General features: G+C 40.5%; 1 protein-coding gene and 1 pseudogene across 3 annotated transcripts in view; both read left to right on the top strand.

The window, feature by feature from the left end:
- The window catches only part of FGF13 (fibroblast growth factor 13), a 602,606-nt gene that overhangs the window by 154,043 nt on the left and 426,330 nt on the right, over positions 1-22,233 (top strand). The gene's annotated exons all lie outside the window — the stretch shown is intronic.
- LOC148773458 (RNA polymerase II subunit A C-terminal domain phosphatase SSU72 pseudogene) lies at positions 2,220-9,109 on the top strand (annotated as a pseudogene).

Below are 22,233 nucleotides of genomic sequence, written 5' to 3'. Positions count from 1 at the left end.
AGTACAAAATGAAGCAGGCCAAAGGCTAACGGAGTTTTGACAAGAGAATGCACTGGTCATAGCAAACACCCTCTTCCAACAACACAAGAGACAACTCTACACGTGGACATCACTAGATGGTCAATACTGAATTTAGATTGATTATATTCTTTGCAGCCGAAGATGGAGAAGCTGTATATAATTAGCAAAAACAAGACCAGGAGCTGACTGTGGTTTAGAACATGAACTTCTTATTGTAAAATTCAGACTCAAATTGAAGAAAGTAGGGAAAACCACTAGACCATTCGAGTATGACCTAAATCAAATCCCTTACGATTATACAGTGGAAGTGACAAATAGATTCAAGGGATTAGATCTGATAGAGCGCCATTGTACAGGAAACACTGTACAGCAAGCAGTGATCAAGACCATCCCCCCAAAAAGAAATGCATAAAGGCAAAATGACTGAGGAGGCCTTAGAAATAGCTGAGAAAAGAAGAGAATCTAAAGGCAAAGGAGAAAAGGAAAGATAAACCCATGTGAATGCAGATTTCCAAAGAATAGCAAGGAAAGATAAGAAAGACATCTTCAGTGATCAGTGCAAAGAAATAGAGAACAACAGAAGGGGAAAGACTAGAGATTTCTTCAATATGTCCATATGTTTTTCAAGTCAGGAACAAGACTGACAAGGATATCTGTAGTCACTGTTTTTATTCAGCTTTATAAATGAGATCCTAACCATCTCATTGGGAAAATAAAAATATAAGGGTTGAAAACATTCTTATTTTCACAGATGGGATGATTGTCTACACAGATAATATACTAAAATATGTAGACAAATGAGTATAACTAATACAAGGTTCCACAATGTTTCTGGGTATAGGCTCAATATATAAAAATCAATAGTGATCCTCTTCAACAGGAAGAATCAAGGAGAAAATGTTATAAAGACAAATATTGACAACCAACATGGCATCCAATATTGGTATCTCTTTTCCCATGTTTCACTTGTTTCAGGTCCTATGTTGTTTTTGTAAGGTTTGCCCCTCTGCCTACAATATGTTTGGATAAAGAAGTTTGTTCTTCCTTTCTTCTAGGCCCTCTAAAAAGAAATTAACTAATTTAGACCAAAGAACAAGTGAAGAGGGATCATTGTGGAGAATTTAGAGAATATTCCTATCCAGTGGTTTCTCTTACAGGTCCATAGTAACTTTGCTGTAGCTACTGCTTCTGTACCAGCTTATTCAAAATTCAGTTTGTTCCTATCTCTAAGTAAAGGACTTGACAGCTCATTAGAGAATGTACTCCCTCAACTTGAGTGTATTGAAGCCAGAAATCTATCAAGTTACTTTCTTTTTATTAATACAATGAACTACTACTCACCATATAAACCAAAATAATGCCATTTGTAACAACATGGATGCAACTAGAGATTATCATACGAAGTGATATAAGTCAGAAAGAGAAAGACATACCATGTGATGTCACTTATATGTGGAATATAGAGTATGACACAGATGAACCTATCTATAAAACAGGAACAGACTCAAGGACATACAAATCAGTCTTGAGGTTGCCAAGGAGGAGGAGGGGAGATGGATGGACTTGGAATTTGTGCTTGGTAAATATACAGTATTACATGTAGAACTGGTAAATAAGAAGGTTCTGCTGTATAATACAGAGAACTTCATCCATTCTCCTGAGATAAATCGTAATGGAAAAGAATATTTTAAATATGTATATATTTATGTAAGGGATTTGATTTAGGTCATATCTGAATGGCCTAGTGGTTTTCCCTATTTTCTTCAATTTAAGTCTGAATTTGGCAATAAGGAGTTCATGATCTGAGCCACAGTCAGCTCCTGGTCTTGTTTTTGCTAACTGTATAGAGCTTCTCCATCTTTGGCCGCAAAGAATATAATCAATCTGATTTCGGTGTTGACCATCTGGTGATGTCCATGTGTAGAGTCTTCTCTTGTGTTGTTGGAAGAGGGTGTTTGCTATGACCAGTGCGTTCTCTTGGCAAAACTCTATTAGCCTTTGCCCTGCTTCATTCCGTGCTCCAAGGCCAAATTTGCCTGCTACTCCAGGTGTTTCTTGACTTCCTACTTTTGCATTCCAGTCCCCTATAATGAAAAGGACATCTTTTTTGGGTGTTAGTTCTAAAAGGTCTTGTAGGTCTTCATAGAACCGTTCAACTTCGGCTTCTTCAGCATTACTGGTTGGAGTATAGGCTTGGATTACTGTAATATTGAATGGTTTGCCTTGGAAACGAACAGAAATCATTCTGTCATTTTTAAGATTGCATCCAAGTACTGCATTTTGGACTCTTTTGTTGACCATGATGGCTACTCCATTTCTTCTAAGGGATTCCTGCCCACAGTAGTAGATATAATGGTCATCCGAGTTAAATTCACCCATTCCAGTCCATTTTAGTTCACTGATTCCTAGAATGTTTATGTTCACTCTTGCCATCTCCTGTTTGACCATTTCCAATTTGCCTTGATTCATGGACCTAACATTCCAGGTTCCTATGCAATATTGCTCTTTACAGCATTGGACATTGCTTCTATCACCAGTCATGTCCACAACTGGGTATTTGTTTTGCTTTGCCTCCATCCCTTCATTCTTTCTGGAGTTATTTCTCCACTGATCTCCAGTAGCATACTGGGCACCTACCGACCTGGGGAATTCCTCATTCAGTATCCTATTATTTTGCCTTTTGATACTGTTCATGGGGTTCTCAAGGCAAGTATACTGAAGTGGTTTGTCATTCCCTTCTCCAGTGGACCACATTCTGTCAGACCTCTCCACCATGATCCATCCGTCTTGGGTGGCCCACACCGCATGACTTAGTTTCACTGAGTTAGACAGGGCTGTGGTCCCTGTGGTCAGATCAACTAGTTTTCTGTGATTATGATTTCAGTGTCTCTGCCCTCTGATGCCTCCTCACAATACTTACCATCTTATTTGGGTTTCTCTTACCTTGGTCGTGGAATACCTCTTCACAGCTGCTCCAGCAAAGCGCAGCTGCTGTACCTTACCTTGGACATGGGGTAGCTCCTCTTGGCTACGCTTCTGCACGTGGTCAGTTGCTCTTCTCTCATATCTGTGCCGCTGGAGCCAGCGTCTCTTGCGTCTGTGCTTCTGGAGCCAGCATCTATGACCTAAATCAAATCGCTTATGATTTATACAGTGGAAGTAAGAAATAGATTTAAGGGACTAGATCTGATACATAGAGTGCCTGATGAACTATGGATGGAGGTTCATGACATTGTACAGGAGACAGGGACCAAGACCATCCCCATGGAAAAGAAATAAAAAAAGCAAAATGGCTGTCTGAGGATCCTTACAAATAGCTATGAAAAGAAGAGAAGTGAAAAGCAAAGGAGAAAAGGAAAGATATAAGCATCTGAATGCAGAGTTCCGAAGAATACCAAGGAGAGATAAGAAAGCCTTCTTCAGCAATCAATGCAAATAAATAGAGGAAAACAACAAAATAAGAAAAACAAGAGATCTTTTCAAGAAAATTAGAGATACCAAGGGAACATTTCTTGCCAAGATGGGCTCGATAAAGGACAGAAATGGCATGGACCTAACAGAAGCAGAAGATATTAAGAAGAGGTGGCAAGTATACACAGAAGAACTGTACAAAAAAGATCTTCACGACCAAGATAATCACGATGGCGTGATCACTCACCTGGAGCCAGACATCTTGGAATGTGTAGTCAAGTGGGCCTTAGAGAGCATCAATAGAAAAAAAGCTAGTGGAGGTGATGGAATCGTAATTGAGCTATTTCAAATCCTGAAAGCTGATGCTGTGAAAGTGCTACACTCAATATGCCAACAAATTTGGAAAACTCAGCAGTGGCCACAGGACTGGAAAATGTCAGTCTTCATTCCAATCCCAAAGAAAGGCAATGCCAAAGAATGCTCAGACTACTGCACAATTGCACTCATCTCACACGCTAGTAAAGTCATGCTCAAAATTCTCCAAGCCAGGCTTCAGCAATACGTGAACTGTGAACTCCCAGATGTTCAAGAACATTTTAGAAAAGGCAGAGGAACCAGAGATCAAATTGCCAACATCCTCTGGATCATGGAGAAACCAAGAGCGTTCCAGAAAAACATCTATTTCTGCTTCATAGACTATGCCAAAGCCTTTGACTGTGTGGATCACAATAAACTGTGGAAAATTCTGAAAGAGATGTTAATCCCAGAGCACCTGACCTGCCTCTTGAGAAACCTGTATGCAGGTCAGGAAGCAACAGTTAGAACTGGACATGGAACAACAGACTGGTTCCAAATCGGGAAAGGAGTACATCAAGGTTGTATATTGTCACCGTGCTTATTTGCCTTATATGCAGAGTACATCATAAGAAATGCTGGGCTGGAAGAAGTACAAGCTGGAATCCAGATTGCCAGGAGAAATATCAATAACCTCAGATATGCAGATGGCACCACCCTTATGGCAGAAAGTGAAGAGGAACTCAAAAGCCTCTTGATGAAAGTGAAAGAGGAGAGTGAAAAGGTTGGCTTGAAGCTCAACATTCAGAAAACAAAGATCATGGCATCTGGTCCCATCACTTCTTAGGAAATAGATGGGGAAACAGTGGAAACAGTGTCAGACTTTATTTTTTTGGGCTTCAAAGCCATGAAATTAAAAGACGCTTACTCCTTGGAAGGAAAGTTATGACCAACCTAGATAGCATATTAAAAAGCGGAGACATTACTTTGCCAACCAAAGTCCATCTAGTCAAGGATATGGTTTTTCCCATGGTCATTTATGGATGTGAGAGTTCGACTGTGAAGAAAGCTGATCGCCGCAGATTTGATGCTTTTTAACTGTGGTGCTGGAGAAGACTCTTGAGAGTCCCTTGGACTGCAAGGAGATCCAACGAATCCATTCTAAAGGAGATCAATCCTGGGTGTTCATTAGAAGGACTGATTCTAAAGCTGAAACTCCAATACTTTGGCCACCTCATTTGACGAGTTGACTCACTGGAAAAGACTCTGATGCTGGGAGGGATTGGGGGTGGGAGGAGACAGGGACGACAGGGAATGAGATGGCTGGATGACATCACCGACTCGATGGACGTGAGTTTGAGTGAACTCCCGGAGTTGGTGATGGACAGGGAGGCCTGGCGTGCTGTGTTTCATGGGGTTGCAAAGAGTCGGTCATGACTGAGCGAGTGAACTAACTATATTTATGTAAAACTGAGTTACCTTGCTGTACAGCAGAGATTGGGTCAACATTGTAAATCATTCTACTTCAATTTTTAAAATGGAAGAAACACTTCATATATATAAAAGAACACAGATAAAGTATGTTTGCATGTGTATGTGTGTGTATGCTCTCTAAACTAATAATCCTCTAAGGACAAAAAAAAACCATGACTTTAAACAAGTATATACTTTAATTAAAATAAAGAACCAAAACATATTCTAAAGAATAAGAAGAACAAGCTTTGTATTTATAACTACTATAATGGAGTGATTCCCCGATAGGAAAAGTGGAAGCTTTCTTAGGAAAAAATATCATTTGTGAAACATGGAAACACTGTCACACTAACTAAAACACAGTCTCTGAACATATTAAGAATTATCCCACTTTGTTTAATGAAAGGACAAAATTGACTCTATTTTAGTGAGCTCAGAATGTCAGCTACTTTCAAGCACACAAGATCTATATCCTTAGTTATTTATGTAATTTATGAATAAATACTAGAATTAGAGTTTATTTGCAAGAGAAATTGCAAAATTGAAATGGAAAAAAATTCCATTTACATAGTAGCAATACCCATAATAAATTTGGAGCTGTACCTAACAAAATGTATTTCTTTTAAGGAAATATTATGAGTTTTTATTGAATTCCATAAACAATGAACAAAATTTAAGTTATAAAAGATATATACCATTTAAATTGTTTGGAAGATTCAATATCATACATAAATCAATTCTCCACAAATTAACTTGCAGTTCAAATCAAACTCTCCAACAGTTTTTTTCCTAGAACTTGGCAAACTTGCCCTAAAATCTATGTGAAAAGAGGGTAAAGATTAGTCAAGATTCTCTACAGAAGAAAAACAATATGAGGCTAGCTCTATAAGATATTAAGAATTGTTATTCACCCATATTAACAAAAATGTGATATTAATACAAGGACAGAGAAGTGTACCAATAGACCAAAAATTGAAATTCCAGATACAAGCTCATACATATATGAGGACTTGGTTTGTGACAGAGGAGACATTACAAACCAGTAGAATAGTCCTGGGAAAATAGGCTATGTTGATGGTAAAAAAAAATTCCTACCCTATACTATACAGAAATGTAAACTAAAGATGGATTACAGATATAAATGTTAAAAGAAAGAATTATTTGATCCTGAAAAAGACGAAGAATACCTTAATGATCTCAAAATAGGGAAAGGTTTCTTAAAAACACAAAATGGAAACTATACAAGATAGATACATTTGCCTTCATTAAAAGTAAAGATTAGTTGATGAAGTATATACCGCAAAGAAAATCTTAAATTATGAGCCACAGGTTGGTGAGAGCTATTTTTAGCCCTTATAAATAAGGAAGGATTAACATCTAGAAGGAGAGGGGACCTTAATATCTAGAGGAGAAGGGGACGCCAGATGATGAGATGGTTGGATGGCATCACCGACTCGATGGACATGTGTTTGAGTAAGCTCCCCAGTTGATGATGGACAGGAAAGCCTGGCGTGCTGTAGTCCATGGGGTCACAATGAGTCGGACACGACTGAGCAACTGAATGGAATATCTAGAACCGGTACTCTAAAAATCATTATGAGAAAGACAGATATTCATTAGAAAAACGTACAAAGGATATGACCAGGCATTTTACAGAGGGATAACCTGATTCAACTATGGTGGTGGTGGTGGTTTAGTTGCTCAGTCTTGTCTGACTTTTGCGACCCCACGGACTGTAGCACCCCTGGCTTCTCTGTCTATGCGATTTCCGAACCAAGAATACTGCAGCGACCCCCAGCTTGCCGCCCAGCACTCTGGGCCTGCGCGAGGAGCCTGCCAGGACATATTACCCATGCCCACGCCGGAAGTCCTGATATTGTATGTCGCCGGCGTCGCAGCTTCCACTTCCAGGCGTCGAGGCCACCATCTTGCTTTTGTGGAAGCGGCAGGAGTCCAGAAGAGAAAGTTCTGAGCTGCGAGTCTCGGAGAGTGCAGCCGCAGTCATGCCGTCTTTGCCACTGCGCCTCGCGGTGGTGTGCTTGAGCAACCAGAACCAGAGCATGGAGGCGCACAACATCCTCAACAAACGAGGATTCAGCGTCCGGTCCTTCGGAACAGGAACAAACGTGAAGCTTCCAGGACCAGCACGCGACAGGCCACACGTTTATCATTTCCGAACCACGTATGACGAGATGTACAAAGACCTCCTTAGGAAAGACAAGGAACTCTATATGCAGATTGGCGTTTTACAGATGCTGGAAAGAAATAAGAGTATCAAGCCCAGGCCAGAGAGGTTCCAGGACTGCAAAGATCTGTTTGACCTCATCCTCACCTGTGAAGAGCGAGTGTATGACCAGGTGGTGGAAGATATGAATTCCAGGGAGCAGGAGACCTGCCAGCCCGTGCATGTGATCAATGTGGACATCCTTGACACCCACAAGGAGGCATCGCTGGGAGCGTTCCTCATCTGCGACCTGTGCCAGTGCGTCCAGCTCATGGAGGACATGGAGAACGGAATCGATGATCTGCTGCAGGAGTTCGAGGAAAAGAGCGGACGGAGCTTCCTGCAAACTGTCTGCTTCTACTGAGCCCAGCCTGACGTCTGGCTCACCGCCCACTTGAAGCCATTTTCTTGAGTTTCCTTTTGGTAGTACGTTTTCCTTCCTAATACTTGTTTTTTCCTTCAGGTATTCTGCTGTTGGACGTTAGCAATACCCAGTAAATCGTACTGTATGCAATGAGAAGATACGGAAATGCCAGATCACAAAACAAACATTTTTCCCATCCCACTTTCCCTTATGAGTAGAATCTTGAGTGTAGTTTTTTTTTTTTTTCTTTAACCTCAAAAGAGAAAACGGTTGATAGCACATTTCCCCCAAGACATCTGCCTCTCACTGAGCGTCCCTTTTCTGGCTTCCCTAACTGCTTAGAATGTATGAATTCCTGAATAAAGCAACAGGATCTACTTTTGACAAGGATCCTGCCATTGGCCAATAAATAGATATGGATGGTCATTCCGTTCCGTCGCTCAGTCGTGTCCGACCAGGCTTCTCCATCCATGGGATTCTCCAGGCAAGAATACTGGAGTGGGTTACCGTTTCCTTCTCCAGGATGGTCATTAGTAATAATATTAACAAAAGGAATACTGGAGTGGGTTGTCATTTTCTTCTCCAGGGGATCTTCTTGACCCAGGTATCGAGCCTGGATCTCCTACATTGCAGGTGGATTCCTTGCCAGCTGATCCACAAATGAGAAAATGTTCTCAACCTCTCGAGTAATGAGGAAAAGGTAAGTTAAACTCAAAATAACTTTCACAAGGGTCAAATTCAGTTCAGTTCAGTCGCTCAGTCGTGTCCGACTCTCCGCGACCCCATGAATTACAGCATGCCAGGCCTCCCTGTCCATCACCAACTCCCGGAGTTCACTCAAACTCATGTCCACAGAGTCGGTGATGCCATCCAGCCATCTCATTCTCTGTCGTCCCCTTCTCCTCCCGCCCCCAACCTATCCCAGCATCAGAGTCTTTTCCAGTGAGTCAACTCGTCGCATGAGGTGGCCAAAGTATTGCAGTTTCAGCTTTAGCATCAGTCCTTCCAATGAACATCCAGGATTGATCTCCTTTAGAATGGACTGGTTGGATCTCCTTGCAGTATAAGGGACTCTCAAGAGTCTTCTCCAACACCACAGTTCAAAAGCATTGATTCTTCGGCGATCAGCTTTCTTCACAGTCCAACTCTCACATCCATACATAACCACGGGAAAAACCATTGCCTTGACTAGACGGACCTTTGTTGGCAAAGTAATGTCTCTGCTTTTTAATATACTATCAAGGTTGGTCATAACTTTCCTTCCAAGGAGCAAGCGTCTTTTAATTTCATGGCTGCAATCAGCATCTGCAGTGATTTTGGTGCCCAAAAAAATAAAGTCTGACACTGTTTCCACTGTTTTTCCATCTATTTCCCATGAAGTGATGGGACCAGATGCCATGATCTTTGTTTTCTGAATGTTGAGCTTCAAGCCAACCTTTTCACTCTCCTCTTTCACTTTCATCAAGAGGCTTTTGAGTTCCTCTTCACTTTCTGCCATAAGGGTAGTGTCATCTGCATATCTGAGGTTATTGATATTTCTCCCAGCAATCTTGATTCCAGCTTGTGCTTCTTCCAGCCCAGCTTTCCTCATGATGTACTCTGCATATAAGTTAAATAAGCAAGGTGACAATATACAATCTTGACGTACACCTTTTCCTATTTGGAACCAGTCTGTTGTTCCATGTCCAGTTCTAACTGTTGCTTCCTGACCTGCATACAGGTTTCTCAAGAGGCAGGTCAGGTGCTCTGGGATTCCCATCTCTTTCAGAATGTTCCACAGTTTACTGTGATCGACACAGTCAACGGCTTTGGCATAGTCAATGAAGCAGAAATAGATGTTTTTCTGGAACTCTCTTGCTTTCTCCATGATCCAGCGGATGTTGGCAATTTGATCTCTGGTGCCTCTGCCTTTTCTAAAACCTGCTTGAACATCTGGGAGTTCACGGTTTACATACTGCTGAAGCCTGGCTTGGAGAATTTTGAGCATGACTTTACTAGCGTGTGAGATGAGTGCAATTGTGTGGTAGTTTGAGCATTCTTTGGCATTGCCTTTCTTTGGGATTGAAATGAAGACTGACCTCTTCCAGTCCTGTGGCCACTGCTGAGTTTTCCAAATCTGCTGGCATATTGAGTGCAGCACTTTCACAGCATCATCTTTCAAGACCTGAAATAGCTCAACTGGAATTCCATCACCTCCACTAGCTTTGTTATTAGTGATGCTTTCTAAGGCCCACTTGACTTCACTTTCCAAGATGTCTGGCTCTAGGTCAGTGATCACGTTATCGTGACTATCTTGGTCATGAAGATCTTTTTTGTACAGTTCTTCTGTGTATTCCTGCCACCTCTTCTTCATATCTTCTGCTTCTGTTAGGTCCATACCATTTCTGTCCTTTATCGAGCCCATCTTTGCATGAAATGTTCCCTTGGAATCTCTAATTTTCTTGAAAAGGTCTCTTGTTTTTCCTATTCTGTTGTTTTCCTCTATTTCTTTGCATTGATCACTGAGGAAGTCTTTCTTATCTCTCCTTGCTATTCTTTGGAACTCTGCATTCAGATGCTTATATCTTTCCTTTTCTCCTTTGCTTTTCGCCTCTCTTCTTTTCACAGCTATTTGTAAGGTCTCCTCAGACAGCCATTTCGCTCTTCTGCATTTCTTTTCCATGGGGATGGTCTTGGTCCCTGTCTCCTGCACCATGTCACGAACCTCCGTCCAGAGTTCATCAGGCACTCTGTCAATCAGATCTAGTCCTTTAAATCTATTTCTTACTTCTACTGTATAATCATAAGGGATTTGATTGAGGTCATATCTGAATGGTCTAGTGGTTTTCCCTACTTTCTTCAATTTAAGTCTGAATTTCGCAATAAGGTGTTCATGATCTGAGCTACAGTCAGCTCCTGGTCTTGTTTTCGCTAACTGTATACAGCTTCTCCATCTTTGGTTGCAAAGAATATAATCAATCTGATTTCGGTGTTGACCATCTGGTGATGTCCATGTGTGGAGTCTTCTCTTGTGTTGTTGGAAGAGGGTGTTTGCTATGACTAGTGCATTCTCTTGACAAAACTCTATTAGCCTTTTCCCTGCTTCATTCCGTGCTCCAAGGCCAAATTTGCCAGTTACTCCAGGTGTTTCTTGACTTCCTACTTTTGAATTCCAGTCTCCTATAATGAAAAGGACATCTTTTTTGGGTGTTAGTTCTAAAAGGTCTTGTAGGTCTTCATAGAACCGATTAACTTCGGCTTCTTCAGCATTACTGGTTGGGGCATAGGCCTGGATTACTGTAATATTGAATGGTTTGCCTTGGAAACGAACAGAAATCATTCTGTCATTTTTAAGATTGCATCCAAGTACTGTATTTCGGACTCTTTTGTTGACCATGATGGCTACTCCATTTCTTCTAAGGGTTTCCTGCCCACAGTAGTAGATATAATGGTCATCCGAGTTAAATTCACCCATTCCAGTCCATTTTAGTTCACTGATTCCTAGAATGCCGACGTTCACTCTTGCCATCTCCCGTTTGACCACTTCCAATTTGCCTTGATTCATGGACCTAACATTCCAGGTTCCTATGCAATATTGCTCTTTACAGCACCGGACCTTGCTTCTATCACTGGTCACATCCACAGCTGGGTATTGGTTTTGCTTTTGCTCCATCCCTTTATTCCTTCTAGAGTTATTTCTCCACTGAGCTCCAGTAGCATACTGGGCACCTACCGACCTGGGGAATTCCTCATTCAGTATCCTATCATTTTGCCCTTTGTTACTGTTCATGGGGTTCTCAAGGCAAGTATACTTAATTGGTTTGCCATTCCCTTCTCCAGTGGACCACATTCGGCTGTGGTCCATGTGATCAGATCGACTAGTTTCCTGTGATTATGATTTCAGTGTGTCTGCCCTCTGATGCCCCCTAGCAATACCTACCGTCTTATTTGGGTTTCTCTTACCTTGGTCAAATTAGCAAACATAAAAAGACATTGACCCTTGTCTTTCACAAGGGAGGGTCAAATTAGCAAAAATTAAAAAGCATGGTCATGCCAAGTGGTCATACCACAGAAAGATGCTGGGAACTTGAAGTTCTGTTGGGAATATAAATTTATACACATCCTTTGGAGAGCACTAGCAATATCTAGCAAAGTTGAAGATGTGCATGCCTTGTTATGGTCCCAACGTCCCTCTTCTAGATGTTTACCAGGGAGAAATCCTTGCATGTGTGAGAAGACATAAATCAGAATGTGTATTGCTCTATCAAAAGTGAATGGAAAGATATGAGAATGAATTAGTATTTTCAATGGCACTTTGAATGATTGAATGGTATCCACCCATTCATCCATAAAGATGAATCTGGAAAATAGTGTTGCATGTACAAAGTGATCTGGAAAAGGATGTGTGCTACATTTGTGCAAAAGAATAGGGAAATGGACATTGCCATGCCAAGGGGTTTCTTGGGGCCTTTGCGCAGTGGGCCACACATAGTTGAGAAGGTTCCCCTGAGGAGATGGTTGGAAAAGTTAAGTCCTATCTCCTGGAATCTGACAAATCTGAAGTAGTGGAGCAGACAGACCCTCCTGGACAGTTTCACTTCAAATATTCTCTAAGTTATTGTTCTTACCCTTGAGGAAATCTTTCTTTACCTTATAGAAAAGCCTGGTATCATACCATCCATTATTTTGGCAGTGACTCAGGTATGCAGTGTGGTGGCTTTCTTCTGGGGAGAGTAGAAGGGTCAGGTGACTAAGGATTTTAGATGAAGAGGCTGAGTTTTTCACTGAAACAAACTGTGTATTTTTCTTCCATCTCTTTATGCATCACTGAAAACCGAAAGGGTTCAGTGATTATTTTTTTAATCACCTAACTTTGGGTTGGTTTTTGTGCAAGATTAAAAAGTCTTTCCTTAAATATTCAGCCGAATTTTCAGACCTTGGCTGTATTAATAATGAAAGTGATGCTTAGATGCTTAAAATACTTTCTCCCCTCCTCATTTCCCATTTTTTTTTTCTAAGAACATAAAAGATGAAGACAGTTCTGAAGAGTAACTTTTCAGTTGATTATTCCTCTTGAACTCAGTATAGCTCTCAAAGGGAGAAAGGGCCACCAGCATAGATCAAATCAGGACCTCATCTCATGTGGTTACCCAGGCTCCTGTGGCCATATTTTAGGTGGTAGGATTCATGGCTCCTGGTGTTTGATCTAAAATCCTCTCTGCATGTATGGTAGGATTCGACTGAATTGTGTATTTATTTGAATCTTTCTGTCCATTCTGGGAAGCTGCAATTACATGCATTTGTTGAGATACAGCATTGTGCTAATCATAGAAACTATTGTGATATCATTATTGATTAATAGACTTTTTTCATCTCATTTTGGTATACTTTGCACATTATATGAGTGTGTATGCACAGTCTTTTAATATCACTAGACAAATGCTCAAATCAGCAAGTAATAAAGGAGACTGGACCCAGTCCACTATTTAAGAAAAGTCATTTTTGTCATTTATATGAACAGTTCCATGGTTGGAGTTTTAAAACTCTCTATAAGCATCAGAAAGATTTTTGATCTTAGATGCAATTCTAGAATTCTCAGTCACCTTAATGGTGATCTTTGGGAAATTCCACGAGGGCATGGGCTTTGTCTGTCTTGTTCACTGTGGTAGGGCCCAGTGCAATGCCAGGCACATGGTAGGACTTCAGTATTTTTTAAATGAATGGGTGGATGGATAGATTAATGGATGGTTGAAAAGAAGGAAGGAAGGAAGGAGAGAGGGTGGCGGAAATCTGTTTTGAGAAGGACTTCCATGAGGAAGGTGTTCACTTTGCCGGAACATTGACTTTTATATTTAAAATGTCTGACCTCTTCAAACACCCAGAGTGGCAGCCACAGGATACTTGCTATTTATGATTTTTAAAATGTTTGAAGCCCATTCCAGGGAGTAAAGGAAGAAGAGCACATCAAAGCTGCCCTGCTCCTTTTTTGGCTTTAAGTTCAAACACAGCATTCAAGATGATACAGGTATTTGATTGTGTAGAGTTAATATTCCCCCAGAAGGTAGAAACAGCTGAAGTATAAATAGCTTCTTTAAATTTTTTAGTAAACTAATTTAGGAGAATGGCTTCATACAGAAAAGTGCAAAAATTCAAAATGAACGTCTCAGTAAATGTTTACAAATTGAACAAACTGTTGTAACTAGCACTCAGATCAAGAAAGGCAACATTACAAGCACTGTAGAGGTCATTCTTTTGTCCTGTTTCAGAGTTTACCCCTCACTACATGGGTGACCACTATAATTTCAAACACCATAGGTTGGATTTTCCTATTCCAGATATATGTGTGAATGGCTTATTTCACTGACTGTGATGTTTTCAAGGTTCATTCATGTTGTCGCATATATCAGTTCTCATTTATTCTTATTGCTGAGTAACATTCCACTGTGTTGTATTTCTGTAAGATTACGAAAAAAAAAAAAAGAATGAACTTTTTGGCCAACCCAGTATGTATACACCAATTTGGATGTATATTTTTACTTCTTGGCTATTGTAAACAAAGTTACTATGAACGTTTGGGTACAAGCTTTTGTGTGGATATATATTATCAGTTCTCTTGGGTAGATGCCTAGTACTTGCATTGCTGGGCCCCGTGGTAACTGCAGGCTTAACTTTTTGATCAACTGCCAAACTTTTCAAAGTGGCTGTTCCATTTTATGTTCCTGTCAGTAGCTTGTAAGAATTCTATCTGCTCCAGATCCTTCTGAACCCTTGGTATAGTTAGTCTTAAGTTTTAGCCATTCTGATGGGAAATCTATGTTTTCTTCTCCATAGGTTTTGATGTCTTGTTATACTCAGAACATAATTTGAAAGCTGACTTCTATAGATTGCCTAATCTTTAGGTCATTTCCTGTCAAAGGCATTAATTGGAACAACTAACCTTTCCCTCTCTTTTCTGAAATATGTGGAAAAAGCCTTCAAGATTTAGCTCAGTTGCTTCTTCTACCAGAAAGCCAATCCTGAGTCCTCTTCACCCAATCTACATGTGTTGAGTTCCCTCCAAAGGCTCATTTCCTTTTTGTGTCTTTCAGCAGAGCCCCAACACAAAGTTCAGTTCAGTTCAGTTCAGTTGCTCAGTCGTGTCCGACTCTTTGCAACGCCAGGCCCCCCTGTCCATCACCAAATCCTGGAGTTCACTCAAACTCATGTCCATCGAGTCGGTGATGCCATCCAGCCATCTCATTCTCTGTCGTCCCCTTCTCCTCCCGCCCCAATCCCTCCCAGCATCAGAGTCTTTTCCAGTGAGTCAACTCTTCGCATGAGGTGGCCAGAGTATTGGAGTTTCAGCTTTAGCATCAGTCCTTCCAATGAACACCCAGGATTGATCTCCTTTAGAATGGACTGGGTGGATCTCCTTGCAGTCCAAGGGACTGTCAAGAATCTTCTCCAGCACCACAGTTCAAAAGCATCAATTCTTCGGCGATCAGCTTTCTTCACAGTCCAACTCTCACATCCATACATGACCATGGGAAAAACCATAGCCTTGACTAGATGGACCTCAGTTGACAAAGTAATGTCTCTGCTTTTTAATATACTATCTAGGTTGGTCATAACTTTCCTTCCAAGGAGTAAGCGTCTTTTAATTTCATGGCTGCAATCAGCATCTGCAGTGATTTTGGAGCCCAAAAAAATAAAGTCTGACACTGTTTCCACTGTTTCCCCATCTATTTCCCATGAAGTGATGGGACCAGATGCCATGGTCTTTGTTTTCTGAATGTTGAGCTCAAGCCAACCTTTTCACTTTCCTCTTTCGCTTTCATCAAGAGGCTTTTTAGTTCTTCTTCACTTTCTGCCATAAGGGTGGTGCCTAAATACACCTTTTTTGAGTGACCCTATTGTACTAGTAGACTCTATTCTACTGGGTTGGCCAAGAAATCAATTTTGAACTTGGCCAAATTAACTTCTTGGCCAACCCAACACACCCAATTATCTCAAAGAATCTTTGTGCCAAAGCTCTAGAAGGGACTTAGATGTCATCTGCCCAATCTTATCACTTTATTGGTAAGAAACTTGAAACTCAGAATGATGAATGGGCATAGCCAGGCAACCAGAGCCTAGTGGAACTATCTCTTGACTCCTATTCCAGAGTTCTTTCTACCTACCCAGACAAGCTCCTTCCTGCATCTTTGCTTCCCCTCTGCCGTTAATTCTCAGAAATAGAGATTAATCGTTGTCAGGAAAAAACCCTGTACATTTCCAGGGCTTAAATTGAAAGTCAAAGAAACAAACCTCTTATGATCATGGAAACTGCATTATCCAGCACTGAAAACTACTGTCAGTTAAACCAGAGAAAGGAAACTTAAAGTGACTTTTCAGCAAATACAGTTTTTAATCATACACATATAATATCTTGTTTTGTTTTATACTCTGATCATGATTAAGAATTTCAAATAGCTCAGGAAGAATTAAGAAGATTTACACCCACATATTACTCATAACCACTTAGAGAAAAGAAAGAAATCTTTTTAAAAGATGTTCATTGCTTTCATACCAAATGAGAATCTGAATTAAAATGATTCCCAGCACAATCTTTCGAGTTGAAAGTACATTCAGCAGTTTTCAGAATCCCTTGTAATAACAACAATGCTCTGTAATTTCATGGAGTTTGTAGTTTTTCAAAGGAGGTTAGCGGAAGATGCTGTAAACATGAACTTCCTAATCCCCATCATGAAGTGACTGCACTGGGCGAATCTTGTTAACACCTGCTCCTTAGATGGAGAGTTTAACAATGCCTGGCTGTCCAGGTTTCAAGATTTGACCCCTTGGTTCACTGTGAATTTACTTCAAATGTAAGAACCTTGGTTCTTCAGTAATTATCTGACCCTCAGTTCCTGGGCTGTAAAATGTGATGATCTTGTACCCATTTCAGAGAAATAATGTATGGCAAGCACCTTGTTCTTAGTAGATCTTCCTCGTATGGTAGCTACTGTTAGATCCCTGCTGGAGAAGGCTGTGGACTAGGAAAAGAGGGCTTTGTGGATTCCCTATCCCAAAATATCCCAAACTCATTCATTCACTTATTCATTTTTTGAGAATAGATTGACAGCTTTCTATTCCTGTAGTGGGGGTGAGGGGCATGCAAATAAAATTCCCATGTTTAAGCATGTCACTTTCTGTATTGTTTTTAGCTCATTGATTTCTGTAAATAACAGTTATTAACAGTGCTAAGCTCTAACATACTAAAGGCTAACAATGTTGGAAAGAATATTTCAATCAAAAAACCAGTATATCACACATCATAAAAAGATAAGAACTGATGAATGAGCTAAAGTATCTCCTCCTGTCTAAGTAAATGTTAGAAATAAGCTTCAGGGACTTATGATTTATACTAGCTTCTGGATCTGGAAGACCTCATTCATTGCTTGATTAATGGTCTAAAACAGGCAAAATATAGGTTGTTTTTTTTTTTTTTTAAGTCAGGAACACTTTCAGAATGGGTCTGAAATCAGTCATGTGCTTAATCTGGAACTCTCAGAAACCAGTGCTAACTTCTGTTTTCTGGAGCAAATGCAGATCAAGAGAAGCTGCCAGGAAGGCTGCAAGGGCTGGAATATGCCCTTTGACCCGGAGTCAGGAGATCTGGCCTCTCACTCTAGATCAGTCACTGCTTTAGACTGGGACCCTGCACTTGCCACCTTGATGTTGTGAGCTTCACAAGCTCACCTTGAAGTTGTGGAAATTCTCTATTTGGGCAAAACTCTTAATTATAAACTACATCCTGTAGATTTATAGGGTTCCACAGAGGTGCTTCAGGGATCACCGAAGGAGGCATTCTGAGACCTTAGTCCTCATCCCCAAGCCAAGTATACAAAAGATCTCTTCTCAGGGTTGCATTTGAATAAAGGGTTCCATTCCAAGTCCTGAGTAAAGCTGCTGGCCACTAGGCTAAGTGATCCTCAGAGTTCTTTGGTTCTAAGTAACCAACGTGGTTCTGAGTAACGTGGGCATCTGATTTTAAAATTACTGATACGTTAGCCAGCCCTTAGCCCCTACAATGAGGGTGGCATTAGATTTACCTACTATATTACCTAGGTACATCCCAGACCTAGATTGTTTGATTTTGTGATGATTCAGAATCATCACAGGAAGGTTGAATTAGTGTCATCGTACTCACACCCATTTTTGTCTCTGTGTAGTATATTTCATGGGGCTCTAAGTATACTTCATGGGGCTCTGATAACTAGAATGTTCAATTGATCCATCAGTGCCATTCCTCAGCTATGCTGATCATCAGTAAGTTTACTGAAGCAGACAGTGAACAATTTGAATTTGGGACAGTGTTTCTCACACTTACATAGACGATGTCATGAGGAAAAGCCAGCAACAAGACGTGTGTGTGAGTGTTGGTCAATTTTTTTTATAGATGTATAGTAAAGGCATCAGCGTTATTTGAGGCATCGAGTTATTTCAGGCAGTCTGCATTCACTGTGACTGAAATGGTTCTTTGGTGCAATACTATTTCCAAGTGACTAAAAAACACAGGCATAAAAGCAGAAATCTAGTTTCTGTCAGGATACACCCAGCATCTCCAAGAAAATAAACTGGAGGTGTATTGCACACTCCAGTTTAAAATGTGGCTTCACCAAGAATATTCAATGGAGAAAAGACAATCTCTTTAACAAGTGGTGCTGGGAAAACTGGTCAACCACTTGTAAAAGAATGAAACTAGAACACTCCCTAACACCATACACAAAAATAAATTCAAAATGGATTAAAGATCTAAATGTAAGACCAGAAACTATAAAACTCCTAGAGGAGAACATAGGCAAAACACTCTTCGACATAAATCACAGCAGGATCCTCCATGACCCACCCCCCAGAATGTTGGAAATAAAAGCAAAAATAAACAAATGAGACCTAATTAAAATTAAAAGCTTCTGCACAGCAAAGGAAACTGTAAGCAAGGTGAAAAGACAGCCTTCAAAATGGGAGAAAATAATAGCAAATGAAGCAACTGACAAAGAATTAATCTCAAAAAAATACAAGCAACTCCTGCAGCTCAATTCTAGAAAAATAAACGACCCAATCGAAAAATGGGCCAAAGAACTAAACAGACATTTCTCCAAAGAAGACATACAGATGGCTAACAAACACATTAAAAGATGCTCAATATCCCTCATAATCAGAGAAATGCAAATGAAAACCACAATGAGGTACCATTTCACGCCAGTCAGAATGGCTGCTATCCAAACGTCTACAAGCAATAAATGCTGAAGAGGGTGTGGAGAGAAGGGAACACTTTTACACTGTTGGTGGGAATGCAAACTAGTACAGCCACTATGGAGAACAGTGTGGAGATTCCTTAAAAAACTGGAAATAGAACTGACATATGACCCAGCAATCATACTCCTGGGCATACACACCGAGGAAACCAGAATTGAAAGAGACACATGTACTCCAGTGTTCATCGCAGTGCTGTTTATAATAGCCAGGGCATGGAAGCAACCTAGATGTCCATCTGCAGACGAATGGATAAGAAAGCTTTGGTACATATACACAATGGAGTATTACTCAGCAATTAAAAAGAATACATTTGAATCAGTTCTAATGAGGTGGATAAAACTGGAGCTTATTATACAGAGTGAAGTAAGACAGAAACAAAAATACCAATACAGTATACTAACGCATATATAAGCTGGAATCAAGATTGCCGGGAGAAATATCAATAACCTCAGATATACAGATGACACCACCCTTATGGCAGAAAGTGAAGAACTAAAAAGCCTCTTGATGAATGTGAAAGAGGAGAGTGAAAAGGTTGGCTTGAAGCTCAACATTTCAGAAAACTAAGATCATGGCATCTGGTCCCATCACTTCATGGGAAATAGATGGAAAAACAGTGGAAACAGTGTCAGACTTTATTTTTTGGGGCTCCAAAATGACTGTGGACGCTGATTGCAGCCATGAAATGAAAAGACGGTTACTCCTTGAAAGGAAAGTTTTGACCAATCTAGATAGTATATTAAAAAGCAGAGACATTACTTTGTCAACCGAGGTCCATCTAGTCAAGGCTATGGTTTTTCCCATGGTCATGTATGGATGTGAGAGTAGGACTGTGAAGAAAGCTGATCGCCGAAGAATTGATGCTTTTGAACTGTGGTTCTGGAGAAGACTCTTGAGAGTCCCTTGGACTGCAAGGAGATCCAACCAGTCCATTCTAAAGGAGGTCAATCCTTGGTGTTCATTGGAAGGACTGATGCTAAAGCTGAAACTCCAATACTTTGGCCACCTCATGCGACGAGTTGACTCACTGGAAAAGACTCTGATGCTGGGAAGGATTGGGGGTGGGAGGAGACGGGGACGACAGAGAATGAGATGGCTGGATGGCATCACCGACTCAATGGACATGAGTTTGAGCGAACTCCAGGAGTTGGTGATGGACAGGGGAGCCTGGCATTCTGTGATTCACGGGGTCGCAAAGAGTCAGACATGACTGAGCAACTGAACTGAACTGAACTGAACGCATATATATGGAATTTAGAAAGATGGTAATGATAACCCTGTATATGAGACAGTAAAAGAGACACAGATGTATAGAACAGTCTTTCTGACTCTGTGGGAGAGGGCAAGGGTGGGATGATTTGGGAGAATGGCATTGAAACATGTGTATTATCATATGTGAAACGATCCCCAGTCCAGGTTCGATGCATGATACAGGATGCTCGGGGATGGTGCACTGGTATGAACCAGAGGAATGGGATGGGGAGGGAGGTGGGAGGGCGGTTCAAGATGGGGAACACATGTACACCCGGGGCAGATTCATGTCAATGTATGGCAAAACCAATACAATATTGTAATGTAATTAGCCTCCAATTAAAAGAAATTTTAAAAAATTGAATTAAAAAAATTAAAAAATAAATAAATAAAATAAAATGTGGCCTCCCTCTGAGTGACAGTGGTGCTATTAATGTCCTTTTACTTTGGGGAGAGAACTTTTTGGCACTATCGATGCTTTTATGTGCATTTCTCTGTTCATTTTCAGTGTGTTTATCCATTTATCTATTCATTCCTTCATTTTTGCTTCACCTTCTTCCTCTCTAGGCTGCAGTGCTTTTGAAATTTGACTGCATCCATGGGTTCTTGCAATCTGAAATAACTGACAGGGTGCCTGTTGCTACAGAGCCAGGTTCTGTGGTAGACACTGTTGTAATATAGGGATGATGAGCTGCTCTTGTTAGTATGTTACTGCATTTTGTAGGATTATGTTTTTAGGGATTTTCACTCTGGGTGAGGCACTTGTTTAAGACTAGTGAAAGAATCAATGATTGAATCCAAGATGGAGGTTGTAGAGAAGACTTGAAGGGCATGGGTCCTCTTAAGCCCTTCTTTGGCACATCGAATCTTCCTATATCGTGTTGATTTGTTCACATGTATCTCTTCCTTATTAAAATGATTGCTGTGAGAGCAGGTTTTGGACTCTTGTGGGATTTCTGGGGTTTAGCACACTGCCTATAGAATTGGCTATGTGCATTATATTCAGTGCCTGAGAGAAGGAGATTAGAGCCATAAATTGGGAGGGACTGTCCTAGAAAAGCAAAATGTGATGAAGATATAGTGCTGTGTATTATTTGGTATTTTCATTGATCTCAAGGATGAGGAAAATTTTAATGATTGAGCTTTGAACTGCAAGAGGTAAAGATTTGACTCCCTCCCAAATATTCATTCCAGTCTTACTCCAAAGGTATCCCAGATTGTTCTCCCGACTACCCAATACACAAATGCACTTATCCCAGAAGAAATGCCATGGGATTCCAAAACTTACTGCCATCTGTGCCACAAATGGCTGAATTATGAGAAGTCGTTTAGTCAGCAAGATAGAAATAGCATCTGCATAGGAAAACAGCAAAGTCAGACATCTTCCCTCTGAAATCCAGCTGCCATTCTGACTGATGGCAAGTTCCCAGCCCCCCAAATCCTAGAATTGCAGAGCAGAGGCACTCTACCCAAGTCAGAGACTAGAAAAGGCAGGGGTTGCACCTAAGCCACTTTTTTGACACTCCTAAACAAATAGATTCCTATTAATTCATTCGTCTCTTGGACTCAGGTTGACAGATGGGTAGAGAAATGAGAGAGAATTATGAGTGACACTTTAAAAAATTGAGTTTATTCCAAGAATGCAAGGCTGGTTCAACAATTGTAAATCTATCAGTGTGACAGATTTGAAGCCGAAAAACCATGTCATTGATAGATACAGAAAAATGAAAGTACTTTTGAGTTTTAAAAATCATGAATGAATGTTCACGTTTAAGTAAAACAAGAATAGAAAGCTACTTCTTTAACATGATGTATACTTATTATAAACCAATAATAAAAATCATGATAAATGGAGAAATACAAATGGCATTTCCATAAAAAATAGGAACAAGACAAGGATTCCCACATCATTGCTACTATTCAACATTGTTTTAGA

This window comes from Moschus berezovskii, chromosome X, assembly GCF_049115385.1.
Source record: "Moschus berezovskii isolate FMDL1 chromosome X, NW_MosBer_1.0, whole genome shotgun sequence".
Taxonomy (NCBI): Eukaryota; Metazoa; Chordata; class Mammalia; order Artiodactyla; family Moschidae; genus Moschus; species Moschus berezovskii.
This window is presented reverse-complemented; position numbering and strand designations above follow the sequence as displayed.